The sequence below is a fragment of the Callorhinus ursinus genome, unplaced genomic scaffold (genome assembly GCF_003265705.2).
Source record: "Callorhinus ursinus isolate GAN/ISIS: 27379988/994484 unplaced genomic scaffold, GSC_fseal_2.0 scaffold117, whole genome shotgun sequence".
NCBI classification, from domain to species: Eukaryota; Metazoa; Chordata; class Mammalia; order Carnivora; family Otariidae; genus Callorhinus; species Callorhinus ursinus.
The window spans coordinates 1059542-1074353 of NW_027397179.1; the positions used below are offsets into that span (position 1 = coordinate 1059542).

General features: G+C 40.5%; 1 pseudogene; it reads left to right on the forward strand.

Moving 5' to 3' along the window:
- Positions 1-1510: 1510 nt before the first annotated feature.
- On the forward strand, positions 1511-4626 carry LOC112812517 (zinc finger protein 280A-like; annotated as a pseudogene).
- The last annotated feature ends 10186 nt before the right edge of the window (positions 4627-14812 follow it).

Sequence of the window (14812 nt, forward strand, 5' to 3'; positions counted from 1 at the left end):
AGTAAAGGAAACACAAGTCCCTTTCCTCCCTCCACCTAGTGGGTGGAGATAGAAAACAAAAGCAAGGTACATTTATATAGAGTTGACCCTTGACCAGCATGGAAGGGGTTAGGAGCACCAACTCCCTGCTCAGTAGAAAATCTGTGTAAACTTTTGACTCCCCCCAAATCTAACTACTATTAGCCTACTGTTGACTGGATGCCTTACTGATAGTATAAATAGTCAACTCATACATATTTTGTATTTTCATGTATTGTATATTGTATTCTCATAACATAGTAAGCTAGGAAAAAGAAAACGTTATTAAGAAAATCATAAGGAGGGGCACCTGGCTGAGTCAGTAGAGCATGAGACTCTTGAACTTGGGGTTGTGAGTTTAAGCCCTACGTTGGGTGTGTAGATTACTTAAAAACAAAATCTTAAAAAAAAAAAAAAGAAAATCGCAAGAGAAAATACATTTATAGCACTCTGCCGTATTTATTGAAAAAAATGTGCATATAAGTGGACCTGTGCAGTTCCAACCTATGTTGTTCAGGGTCAACTGTATTGGGTCTTAGGCAGGTGATAAGTACTAAGTTGAGAAATAGCACTGGGGTGAGTAGGGCGTGTGAGTTGGGGGAGGTGGTGATTTTTGATAGCATGGTTAGGGAAGCCTTACTGAGAAGCTGTGGACCTGAAGAAGGCCAGGAACCAGGATGGGGGTATCTGAACACTCAAGGCAGGGCAAGCCACAAAAGTCCTGAGGAAGTACAGGGTGTGGTGCCTTCCAGACTCACGGAGTAGGTGCAGTGGAGGGAAGGAGAGGCAGAAAAGTTAAGGACTGGTGAGTATGGGCCAAAGGCCTAGGGCTCTTTTTGACATTTTGTGTTCATTGGCCTTTCTTCTGAGTGAGTTGGGAAGCCATTGGAGTTCTATAAGCAAAAGACTGCCTGCCAGCTCTTTTACATATTTTAATAGGACCACTGGGGACGCTATGAGGAGATATGACAAAAGAGGTATGGGGTTGGAAACTTCTGCAATGATCCAGGGACAGAACATGGTATCTTCAAACATGATCCAGGGAGAGAATAAGATGCCTGTAGTCATGCTCCAGGGAGAGAATGTGGTGTCTTGGATCAGGGAGGGGGCAGTAGGGGTAGAAGAGTGTGGTCAGGTCCTGGATATCTTTGGAAAACAGAGCAGGCAGGGTTTGCTAATTGATTGGCTGTGGGGTATGGGGGAAAGATTGACAAAGGATGTCTCCAAAGTTTGTGAACTGAGTGACTAGGAGTGCTTACTCAGAAAAGGAATACAGCAGGAGGAGCAAGACTTTTTTAGGGTCTAAGTTTTGGTAAGATTGGCCAGAGATCTTAAATATCCCAGAGGGTACACCTGGGAGTAGGGGGAGGCTAGCGTGATGCCTAGGGTGCTAAAATGCAGGAGGCAGGTGCTCTGAGATGCTGAACCTGTGCCTCTTTAACTCTTGCCCTTAAATATTGTGCCCCAATCCCTCACCTGCCTCACCCCAGTCATGGCCCTGCAAGAGGGCATGTTGAGCTTGCAATTGCTGGAGACCTGGGGGCTGGAGAGGTAACTCTAGGACTATCTTGTCACCTAAATAGTCGGAGCCTGTTTTCTCAGGTGTAAAATAAGGATGCTAATAGTTATCTCAGCATTTCAGGAGAGGATTAAATAGGCAATGATTTTGGTTTTTGGAGTAAATACTATTAGTTTTATCCAGATAGTAATTTACAAAAAGAAAGCACTGGAAGTTGAAGGGACCTCTTCAGGCAAAAAGCAGTTGTAAAATGGCAGGTCTTTCCTTCTCATGTGAGGACAAACAAGTGCCAAAGCCAACCAGAGAAGAACATAGAATCCAAACACAGGAACAGAGAAAATGAAGATGTCGAGCTGATTTTAGTAGGAGTGGAACATGTAAATGAAGATGCAGAAATTCTCTTTATCAGAGCGATTTCAAATTCAAAACCAGTCATTTCAAACATTTTGAACAGAGTGACCCTGGAATGTTATTCCAAAAGAAAGAAAGGCTATTGGAGTCAAGATCCTGCTTGTGCATTGCAGCCTGCAAACCACATGACCCATGGGCCCTCATAGTGGCCACCCCAATCTGTGTGGAGAGTAATAGATCATCCTATTATTTTTGAGCCTTCGTCTAAACCTGATTCTAAAATGAGCTCACCACAAGTCATGCCTCGCTGTCCCTCAGATTTGCTCTCTCTCTATCTCACTGTCTACTTGGAGTTATACTGTTTGTAGGAGGCAAGGAGAAGTCCTTGCAATTCAAAGCAACTTCCCGCTTCCAATATAAACAATGGAAATCCCAAAAGACCTAAACTCAGTGATGGAATCCCAGGAGGACATTCCTCAGCTGTGGCCATTTCTCTCCTACAGTGAGCATGAGCACAACCTCAAAATGTGTTCCATCTTCATTAAGCCATGTTCAGAATGGAGCATTATTTTCTTGGACTTCTGTAAATGATAGGACATATTTCAATCTTATGGATCTAGACACACAAAAAATAGCTTGAAAAGCCTGGAAAAACCAGACGTTTTGAGTCTAGCAAGTCAAAATTAGACTGTTGATCCTAAGAAAGAAAATCTGATCATGTTACTTCATGACTTTTACTATGCGCGGCATAAAGGAGACAGGCAGCCAAAACAGAAGACTCACACAACCTTTAAATGCCTCAGCTGTTTGGAAGTTCTAAAGAATGTCAAGTTTATGAGCCATGTGAGGAGCCATTTGGAACTTGAGAAGCAGAAGGGTGACAGCTGGGAAAGCCACACCACCTGCCAGCATCACCACCCCCGGTTTCCCACTCCCTTTCAGCTGCAGTGTCACATTGAAAGTGTACACACCACCCAGAAGTCCTCCGCTGTCTGTAAAGTTTGCGGATTGTCATTCAAAACAGATCAGGTTCTCTTACAGCACATGAAGGACAATCATAAGCCTGGTGAAATGCCCTATGTGTGCCAGATTTGCAATTACAGATCGTCAGCCTTTGCTAATGGGGAAACATGTTCCAGAACATGCCATGAAAACACTAAGAATTTGCTTTGTCCATTCTGTCTCAACATTTTCAGAGCTTTCATTCATACTCTACATGAATCACACTCTACTCTACATGAATCATTACTGGAGGCACCAGAACAAGAATCTTTCAGTGTTTAAAATGCCGACTGCGGTTTTTGACTTCAAAGGAGAAAACAGAGCATCAAACCAAGAAGCATCAAGCTTTTAAAATGCCAAAACAATTGGAAGGGTTGCCTCCTGAAACAAACTTCAGTTCAACCAAGTTCAAGAGGTGCAGCATCCATTATTGTGAGCAACACTCACTTCTAGCTGTCAACTGTAAAATCTAAAAAGAGGACTGCCATGAACTCTAGCTATTCCAGATGTTACCACAGCAAGCATTATATCTCAAATTATGTTCTGCCCACCTCCAAGGATACTGAAAGGCAGAATTGAGGCTAGGCCATCTGTACATCATGTCTATGAATGATAATAGTCAGTGATAGTCAGGTTTTATGGTGACAATTCTTCAGGTCCCTACTGTCAAGAAGTAGCATAGAGGGGGGCAGAGCAAGATGGCGGAGGAGTAGGAGACCTGGATTTCGTCTGGTCTCCGGAATTCAGCTGGATAGGGATCAAACCATTCTGAACACCTATGAACTCAACAGGAGATCAAAGAAAAGAATAGCAACAACTCTCTGAACAGAAAAGCGACCACTTTCTGGAAGGTAGGACGTGTGGAGAAGTGAATCCGAGGTGATATTCGGGAGGATAGACGGCGGGGGAGGGGGCCTCTGTTGGCCACTTCTGGCAAGTGTTAGAGCTGTGGAGCACAAAATCGGAACTTTTAGAAGTCGGCTCCGCTGAGGGACGTCGCTCCAGTGGCTAAGCAGGGGGTGGAACCCTTGCGGGACAGTGTGGTCTCAGGACCCTCGGGGTCACAGAAAGACCTGGGGGTGCCTGAGTGCGACAGAGCTGCCAGGTATCGGAGCGGGGAAGTCGGCTACAGAGATGGAGCAGAGGCGCGGGCTCTCAGCTCGGGGTTGCCATAAACTGTGATCCGCGGCCCAGTCGGGCCACTGCTCCTCCAGCAGGGACCCAACAAGCGGCAGAGCCGGGGAGACTCCCCTCCCTCCCCCGGGGAGGAGCAGCGCGGGAGCCCACCGCAGGGATCTGCTGGGTTTGGAGACTCCACACGGGGTCAGGTGCCAGACATAGAAACGCTCGGTCACAGGCCGGGTGAGCACGGAGTGCGGCCGGAGACCGGGGACACGGGAGTGACTGACTGCTTTTCTCTGGGGGCGCACTGAGGAGCGGGGTCCCGAGTTCTCGGCTCCTCCGGTGGAGATTGGGAGGCCACCATTTTCGCTGTCGTCCTCCAAAGCTGTACGAAAAGCTTGCAGGGAACAAAAGCGCCCAAGAGCAAACCCGAGCAGATTACTTAGCCCAGACCGGCAAGGGCGGGGCAATTCTGCCTCCGGCAAAGACATTTGGAAACCACGGCAACAGGCCCCTCCCCCAGAAGATCAGCACGAACAGCCAGCAAGCCAAGACCAAGTTTACTGATCAATGAGAACGGCAGAACTCCGGCGCTAGGGGAATACTGCACATAGAATTCATGGCTTTTTTACCGTGATTCATTAGTCTTTCAAAGTTAATTTTTTAAACTGTTTTTTTTTCAATTTTTCTTTTTCCCTTTTCCAACCAACATCTTATAAATCCCTTTTTTTAAAAAAAAATTTTTATTTTTCATTTTTAGACTCATATTCTATCCCTTCACAGTAGTTACCTTTATTTTTGGCATATATATATATATAAGTTGTATCTCTTTAAAATTTTGAGATACAGTTTCTTCTAATATATCAAAATATACCCTAAATCTCTAGTGTATGGCTTTTTTCCAGCCTGATCACGTTCTCTCCCCTTTATTTTCTTTCTTTCTTTCCATTTTTTTAATCCTCTTCTTTATTTTTTCAAACACCTTCAGATCAATTCCTTTTTTAAAATTTTTTATACTTTTCATTTTTACAATCATATTCCATCCCTTCATTGTATCAACCCTTACTTTGTACATATATAAGTCCTTCCTTCTTTAAAGTTTTAGGAGGCAGTTTCTTCTAACAGACCAAAATATACCCAAAATCTAGTGTGTGGCACTGATCTATGCACCAGCCTGATCATATTTGATCATATTCTGTTTGTTTTGTTTTGTTCTGTTTTTGTTTGTTTTTATCTTTTTCTTTTTTTTCTCTTTCTTTTTTCTTTCTTTCCCTTTCTTTTCCCCTGGTTTCAGGTCTTTTCTGATTTGTTTAGAGTATATTTGCTGGGGACGTTGTTGACCTGTGAGCATTTTGTTCTCTCATTCATCTATTCTCCTCTGGACAAAATGACAAGATGAAAAAAATCACCTCAACAAAAAGAACAAGAGGTAGTACCATCGGCCAGGGACCTACTCAATATGGACACTAGAGTTCGGACCTAGAGTTCAGAATCATGACTTTAAAGATACTAGCTGGGCTTGAAAAAAGCATGGACGTTATTAGAGAAACCCTTCCTGGAGAAATAAAAGAACTAAAATCTAACCAAGTCGAAATCAAAAAGGCTATTAATGAGGTGCAATCAAAAATGGGGGCACTAGCTGCTAGGATAAATGAGGCAGAAGAGAGAATCAGTGATATAGAAGACCAAATGATGGAAAATAAAGAAGCTGAGAAAAGAGAGATAAACAACTACTGGATAATGAGGGCAGAATTCGAGAGATAAGCGATAACATAAGATGAAACAATAGAATAATTGGGATCCCAAAAAGAAAGAGAGAGAGGGGCAGAAGGTATATTGGAGCAAATTATAGCAGAGAACTTCCCTCATGTGGGAAGGAAATGGGCATCAAAATCCAGGAGGCACAGAGAACCCCTCTCAAAATCAATAAAAATAGATCAACACCCCGACATCTAATAGTAAAACTTACGAGTCTCAGAGACAAAGAGAAAATCTTGAAAGCAGCTCGGGAGAAGAGATCTGTAACCTACAATGGTAGAAACATTCGATTGGCAACAGACCTATCCACAGAGACCTGGCAGGCCAGAAAGGACTGGCATGATATCTTCAAAGCACTAAACGAGAAAAATATGCAGCCAAGAATACTATATCCAGCTAGGCTCTCATTGAAAATTGAAGGAGAGATCAAAGGCTTCCAGGACAAACGAAAACTAAAGGAATTTGCAAACACGAAACCAGCCCTCCAAGAAATATTGAAAGGGGTCCTCTAAGCAAAGAGAGAGCCTAAAAGAAGCATAGACCAGAAAGGAACACAGACAATATGCAGTAACAGTCACCTTGCAGGCAATACAATGGCACTAAATTCATATCTTTCAACAGTTACCCTGAATGTAAATGGGCTCAATGCCCCAATCAAAAGACACAGGCTATCAGATTGGATTAAAAAACAAGACCCATCGATATGCTGTCTGCAAGAGACTCATTTTAAACCCAAAGACACCCCCACGTTGAAAGTGAGGGGATGGAAAACCATTTACCATGCTAATGGACACCAAGAGAAAGCTGGGGTGGCAATCCTTATATCAGACAAATAAGACTTTAATACAAAGACTGTAATAAGAGATGAGGAAGGACACTATATCCTACTTAAAGGGTCTATCCAACAAGAAGATCTAACAATTGTAAATATCTATGCCCCGAACAGGGGAGCAGCCAATTATATAAGGCAATTAATAACAAAAGCAAAGAAACACATTGACAACAATACAATAATAGTGGGGGACCTTAACACCCCCCTGACTGAAATGGACCGATCATCTAAGCAAAAGATCAACAAGGAAATAAAGACTTTAAATGATACACTGGACCCAATGGACTTCACAGACATATTCAGAACATTCCATCCCAAAGCAACGGAATACACATTCTTCTCTAGTGCCCATGGAACATTCTCCGGAATTGATCACATCCTAGGTCACAAATCAGGTCTCAACCGGTACCAAAAGATTGGAATTATTCCCTGCATATTTTCAGACCACAGTGCTTTGAAACTAGAACTCAATTAGAAGAAGAAAGTCGGAAAGAACTCAAATACATGGAGGCTAAAAAGCGTCCTACTAAAGAATGAATAGGTCAACTAGGAAATTAAAGAAGAATTAAAAAAATTCATGGAAACCAATGAAAATGAAAACACAACTGTTCAAAATCTTTGGGATACAGCAAAGGCAGTCCTGAGAGGAAAATATATAGCAATACAAGCCTTCCTCAAGGAACAAGAAAGGTCTCAGATACACAACCTAATCCTACACCTAAAGGAGATGGAGAAAGAACAGCAAATAAAGCTTAAACTCAGCAGGAGAAGAGAAATAATAAAGATCAGAGCAGAAATCAATGAACTAGAAACCAAAAGAACAGTAGAACAGATCAACGAAACTAGGAGCTGGTTCTTTGAAAGAATTAACAAGATTGATAAACCCCTGGCCAGATTTATCAAAAAGAGAAGAGAAATGACCCAAATCAACAAAATCATGAATGAAAGAGGAGAGATCACAACCAACACCAAAGAAATACAAACATTATAAGAACATATTATGAGCAACCCTATGCCAGCAAATTAGATAACCTGGAAGAAATGGATGCATTCCTAGAGATGTACCAACTACCAAAATTGAACCAGGAGGAAATAGAAAACCTGAACAGACCTAAAACCACTAAGAAATTGAAGCAGTCATCAAAAATCTCCCAACAAACAAAAGCCCAGGGCCAGAAGGCTTCCCAGGGGAATTCTATCAAACATTTCAAGAAGAATTAATACCTATTCTCCTGAAACTGTTCCAAAAAATAGAAATGGAAGGAAAACTTCCAAACTCATTTTATGAGGCCACCATTACCTTGATCCCAAAGCCGGACAAAGACCCCATCCAAACGGAGAATTACAGACCAATATCCTTGATGAACATGGATGCAAAAATTCTCACCAAAATACTAGCCAATAGGATCCAACAGTACATTAAAAGGATCATTCACCATGACCAAGTGGGATTTATCCCTGGGCTGCAAAGTTAGTTCAACATCTGCAAATCAATCAACGTGATACAATACATTAACAAAAGAAAGAACAAGAATCATATGATCCTCTCAATAGATGCAGAAAAAGCATTTGACAAGGTACAGCATCCTTTCTTGATCAAACTCTTCAGAGAATAGGGATAGAGGGTACATACCTCAATATCATAAAAGGCATCTATGAAAAACCTACAGCGAATATCATTCTCAATGGGGAAAAGCTGAGAGCTTTCCCCCTAAGGTCAGGAACGCGGCAGGGATGTCCACTCTCACCACTGCTATTCAACATAGTATTAGAAGTCCTAGCCACAGCAATCAGACAACAAAAAGAAATCAAAGGCATCCAAATCGGCAAGGAGGAAGTCAAACTCTCACTCTTTGCAGATGATATGATACTGTATGTGGAAAACCCAAAAGACTCCACCCCAAAACTGCTAGAACTCATACAGGAGTTCAGTAAAGTGGCAGGATATAAAATCAATGCACAGAAATCAGTGGCATTCCTATACACCAACAACAAGACAGAAGAGAGACAAATCAAGGAGTCGATCCCATTTACAGTTGCACCCAAAACCATAAGATACCTAGGAATCAATCTAACCAAAGAGGCAAAGGATCTGTGCTGAGAAAACTATAAAATACTCATGAAAGAAATTGAGGAAGACACAAAGAAATGGAAAAACATTCCATGCTCATGGATTGGAAGAACAAACATTGTGAAGATGTCAATGGTACCTAGAGCAATCTACACATTCAGTGCAGTCCCCATCAAAATAGCATCCACTTTTTTCAATGAAATGGAACAAATAATCCTAAAATTTGTATGGAACCAGAAGAGACCCCGAATAGCCAGAGGAATGTTGAAAAAGAAAAGCAAAGCTGGCGGCATCACAATTCCGGACTTCCAGCTCTATTACAAAGCTGTCATCATCAAGACAGCATGGTACTGGTCCAAAAACAGACACATATTTCAATGGAATAGAATAGCAAGCCCAGAAATGGACCCTCAACTCTATGGTCAACTAATCTTGTACAAAGCAGGAAAGAATGCCCAATGGAAAAAAGACAGTCTCTTTAACAAATGGTGTTGGGAAAATTGGACAGCCACATGCAGAAGAATGAAACTGGACCATTTCCTTACACCACACACAAAAATATACTCCATATGGTTGAAAGACCTAAATGTGAGACAGGAGTCCATCAAAATCTTAAAGGAGAACACAGGCAACAACTTCTTCGACCTCAGCCGCAGCAACTTCTTCCTAGAAACATCGCCAAAGGGAAGAGAATGAAGGACAAAAATGAACTCTTGTGACTTCATCAAGATTAAAGCTTTTGCACAGCAAAAGAAACAGTCCAGAAAGCCAAAAGACAACCGACAGAATGGGAGAAAATATTTGCAAAATGACACATCAGATAAAGGCCTGTATCCAAAATCTATAAAGAACTTATCAAACTCAACACCCAAAGAACAAATAATCCAATCAAGAAATGGGCAGAAGACATGAGCAGACATTTTTCCAAAGAAGACATGGAAATGGCCAACAGACACCTGAAAAAGTGCTTCACATCGCTCGGCTTCAGGGAAATCCAAATCAAAACCTCCATGAGATACCTGACCCCCGTCAGAATGGCTAAAATTAACAAGTCAGGAAACGACAGATGTTGGTGGGGATGTGGAGAAAGGGGAACCCTCCTACACTGTTGGTGGGAATGCAAGCTGGTGAAACCACTCTGGAAAACAGCATGGAGGTTCCTCAAACAGTTGAAAATAGAGCTACCATAGGATCCAGCAATTGCACTACTGGGTATTTACCCCAAAGATACAAATGTAGGGATCCAAAGGGGTACGTGCACCCCAATGTTTATAGCGGCAATGTCCACAATAGCCAAACTGTGGAAAGAGCCAAGATGTCCATCGACAGATGAATGGATAAAGAAGAAGTGGTATATATACACAATGGAATATTATGCAGCCATCAAAAGGAATGAGTTCTTGACATTTGCAAGGACGTGGATGGAACTGGAGGGTGTTATGCTGAGTGAAATAAGTCAATCAGAGAAATACATGTATCATATTACCTCACTGATAAGAGGATTTTTTAATCTCAGGAAACAAACTGAGGGTTGCTGGAGTAGGGGTGGGGTGGGAAGGATCGGGTGGCTGGGTGACAGACATTGGGGAGGGTATGTGGTATGGTGAACGGTGTGAATTGTGCAAGACTGTCAAATCACAGATCTGTACCTCTGAAACAAATAATGCAATATATGTTAAGAAAAAAGAGAAGAAGATAGCAGGAGGGGAAGAATGAAGGGGGGTAAATCGGAGGGGGAGACAAACCATGAGAGATGATGGACTCTGAAAAACAAACTGGGTTCCAGAGGGGAGGGGGGTGGCGGGATAGGTTAGCCTGGTGAGGGGTATTAAAGAGGGTACATTCTGCGTGGAGCACTGGTTGTTATGCACAAACAATGAATCATGGAACACTGTATCAAAAAGTAATGATATAATGTATGGTGATTAACATAATAATAAATAAATAAATAAATAAAAGAAGTAGCATAGAAGGCTTCATTATGCTCCTTCCCAGGCAATCTCTCCCTGCAAAGTAACCACTATTTTGATCTCTACTACCAAGGATTCATTTTTTCCCCCTGTTTTGAAGCTTTAAGTAAATGGGAATCACACAATAGCTTTTTGTCTTTGTTTTTCTTTAAATAAGTGGGATGCATGCATTCTTGCTGTATGCAAGCATAGGATGTTCTTTTTCAGTGCTGGGTAGAATTCCATTGAATGAATATGGTAGAGTCATATATGTCCGTTTTACTCCTGATGGACTTTGAGGCTGATTCTTTTGCTATTTGGAATAAAGCTGCCATGAGTTGGTGCATGTCTTTTGGTAGACATATGTAGTCATTTTTCTACAATATATGTATGCTAATGAGAAATTCTAGAACTACACTGAGTTAGCTTTTTAGTGCAGATTTTGCCAAACACTTTGTCGAGTGATTGACATAATTTATATTTCCACCAACAGTATTGAGAATTCCATTGCTGCAGATACAATACTTGGTACTGTCAGTCCTTTCCATTAGTGCCATTTTCTTGAAGTTGTAGTGGTACGACATTGTTGTTTTCATCTACATTTCCCTGATGAGTAATGACCTGGAGAATATTTTTTTTTTATGATCATTGGCCACTTGAATACCATCCTGTTTTATTAATTGCCCCCTCTCATTTATATTTATTTATTATTTTAGAGAGAGAAAAAGAGAAAGAGCAGGAATGGGAGGGGCAGAGAGAGAGAGAGGGAGAATCTCAAGCCGACTCTGCAGTGAGTGCAGAGCCCAACTCGGGGCTCGATCCCAGGATCCTGAGATCATGAGCTGAGCTGAAACCAAGAGTCAGATGCCCAAACGATTGTGCCACCCCAGTGCCCCATCTTTCTTTTTTCTTTTTCTTTTTTTTTTAAATAGACTGTCAATTGGGAAGGACATGAGGGAACTGCTGGGGCACTGGAAATGTCCCACATCTTGACCTGGATGGTGGTTTCATGGGTGTATATATGTGCATTAGGGTGGGTGCTTCATGGTGCATTATATTTAAGAAATTATTGTCTACTAAGAATGTAAATATATTCCTCCTAAGTTTTCTTCTAGAAGCTTTACAGTTTAGCCTTTTGCATTTAGAGATTAGCATTTGAATCAGCAGATTGAGTAAGCGAGATAAACCCTCAAGGACATGGGTGAGCATTATCCAATCCAATCCATTGAGAGCCCTAAGAGAACAAAAGTGAAAGAAAAGAAATTTTCCCCTCTCCTTTCTTGAGATGGGACATCCATCTCTCCCGCGTTTGGACATCAGAGCTCCTGGTTCTTGAGCCTTCAGACTGAGACTGAATTATGCCACTAGCATTCCTGGTTCTCTAGCTTGCAGACAGCATCTAGTGGGACTTTTGGTCTCCATAATTTCATAAACCCCATCTCTCTCTCTTTTTATCCTATTGGCTCTGTCTTTCTGGAGAACGCTGACTAATACAAATATCTGGGAGTTTAAATTCTCCAGCATTGTTGTTCAAAGTTGTCTTGGCTATTCAGGTGCTTTGTTAAATTGAAGTGGTTATAATGGCCATCCTTGTCTTGTTCTTAGACTCATATATAATAGTTCATCATTAATCATGGTGTTAGCTGTAGGGCTGTTTGTAGCTACCCACTGACTTTGGGAGAATTGAGCTAGAAATCAATAACAGAAAGACAATTGAGAAAAAAAACCCCCAAAGTTCAGAAATTAAGCAATATAATTAAAAACAGGGCTGGGACTAGGGTATAGGAAGCCAGGGGCCTAAAGTGCAAAGGGCCATTTTTGCACTTACACAAACCTCTTAAATACTGTTCTCTTTGCTCATTATAAAATGGAGCTAAAGCAGTTAAAAGGAATTCATATTTAAACTGCATATATTTGAAAAGAAGAAGGGTTGGGGTGGGCAAAATGGGTGAAGGGGATCCAGAGGTTCGAACTTCCAGTTATAAAATAAGTCATGGGGAGGTAATGTATAGCCTGGTGACTATAGTTAATAATACGATATTGCTTAATCCCATTGAATGAATATGGTAGAGTTGTATATGTCCATTTTACTCCTGATGGACTTTGAGGCTGATTCTTTTGCTATCTGGAATAAAGCTGCCATGAGTTGGTACATGTCTTTTGGTAGACACATATAGTCATTTCTCTAGAATATATGTATACTAATGAGAAGAGATTTACTAAGAGAGTAAATCTTAAACGTTCTCATCACAAGAAAAAGAATTTGTAGCTATGTTTGGTGATGGACAGATGTTCACTAGACTTATTGTGATCATTTCACAATATATACAGATATTCAAATATTGGATCGTTATGTTGTACACCTGAAACTAATATAATATTTATGTCAATTGTCCCTCGATGAAGAAGAGGAGGGAAGAGAAGGAGAAGAAAGTTCGGAAAAATAATGATCTAAATCAGTGCTGTTGAGGGTGCCTGTGTTGGTTAAGTGTCTGTCTTCAGCTCAGGTCATGATCCTGGGGTCCTGCGATCAAGTCCTGCTCAGTGGGGAGTCTGCTTCTCCCTCTCCCTCTGCTGCTCTCTCTCTGTCAAATAAATAAATAAAATCTTAAAAAAAAAAAACAGTTCTCTCAATAGAAGTTTCTGCAGTGATGGAAATGTTCTATATCTGCTGTGGCCAATATGCTACATGTGACTGCTGAGCCATTGAAATGTAGCTATAGTATGACTGAGGTACCGGATTTTTAATTTATTTAATTTTGATTAATTTAAAATTAAATTTAAAGGTAAGGTAAACAAATCTTCCTTATAAATGAAGTCCAGATAATTTTTGTACTCTCAATAATTTGTGTATCTCATAGACACTCTCCCCTCAATGAGACTATATGTCCTTTCTGGAGGGTGGGCTAGATTTAGTGACTTGCCTCCAAAGAGTGGAATATGGAAAGGAGAAAAAAGTAACTTTACAGTGGAGAAATTAGTGGTAAGTCACAGTGATACCATGTATCCCTGATGGTAAGTGATAAGGACATAACACCTCCGTAGTATCATTCTAAAAACCTATATCCCCAGTGTAACCATGAGGAAAACATCGAACGCATATTGAGACATTCTGCAAAATATCTGATCCTTAAGGACTCCTTAAAATTGTCAAGGTCATGAAAAACAAGGAAAGTTTAACAAACTGTCATAGACCTGAGTAGGCTAAGGAGACACTATGACTAAGTGCAGTGCAGTATCCTGTATGGGAATCTGGAACAGAAAAAGGACGTTAGTAGAAAAACTAGTGACGTTTGGATAAAGCCTGGAGCAGAGTTATAGCAACCTAATGAAGGATATTGAAGTAATTTTGAGGCCTAAAGGAGGTAATTTCCCAAATACACATTTTAGACACTGAAAATGCTTTCTCTGTATCTATAACCTCTTCATTTTGCCCATGGTATACTTCACTGAACAGAAATCCTCAAATGCAAAGGATCAATAATATTTAGGCTGTGTGATCTGACCATAATACAAGATGAGAAATTTACAAAGGAATTGCTTTTTAAAATCCCACACATTTGGAAAATAAATACCATATTACTATATAACCCTTGCGTTAAAAAGAGAATTACTAGGGAAATTAAGACATACTTAGAATTGAATGATAATGAACATATTATGAAGCAAACATTATAGGACAGTTAAATTGGTACTTAAGTAAATAAGGTAAATTTATAGCATTACATACAAGAGAAATAACTGGGATTTTACAAATAAACCACCTATGCATTTATCTCAAAAAATTGTAAAGAGGATAACTTTGTATGGTGACAGGTGGTAACCACACTTACGGTGATTACTGTGTATTGGATAGAATGTCATATCGCTACATTGTACACCTGAAACTAATATGACATCATATATCAACTACACTACAATTTAAAAAAACTTAAAAATATTGTAAAGAGGAACCACAGAACCTATAGAGATTAAAGAGTGGAAAATATAAATGAGCTAGAGATGAAAATCGCATTATAGTTTAACAAACCCAAAAGCTGTCTTTTTTTTTTCTTTTCGAAACATGACTAAACTAGACAGACCTCTGGCAGAAATGGCAATTTAAAAAAATCTGTAAAGGACCAGATAGTACATATTTTAGGCTTTTGAATATGATTTCTGGCAATTAATCAACTGCCGTTTTAAGAGGA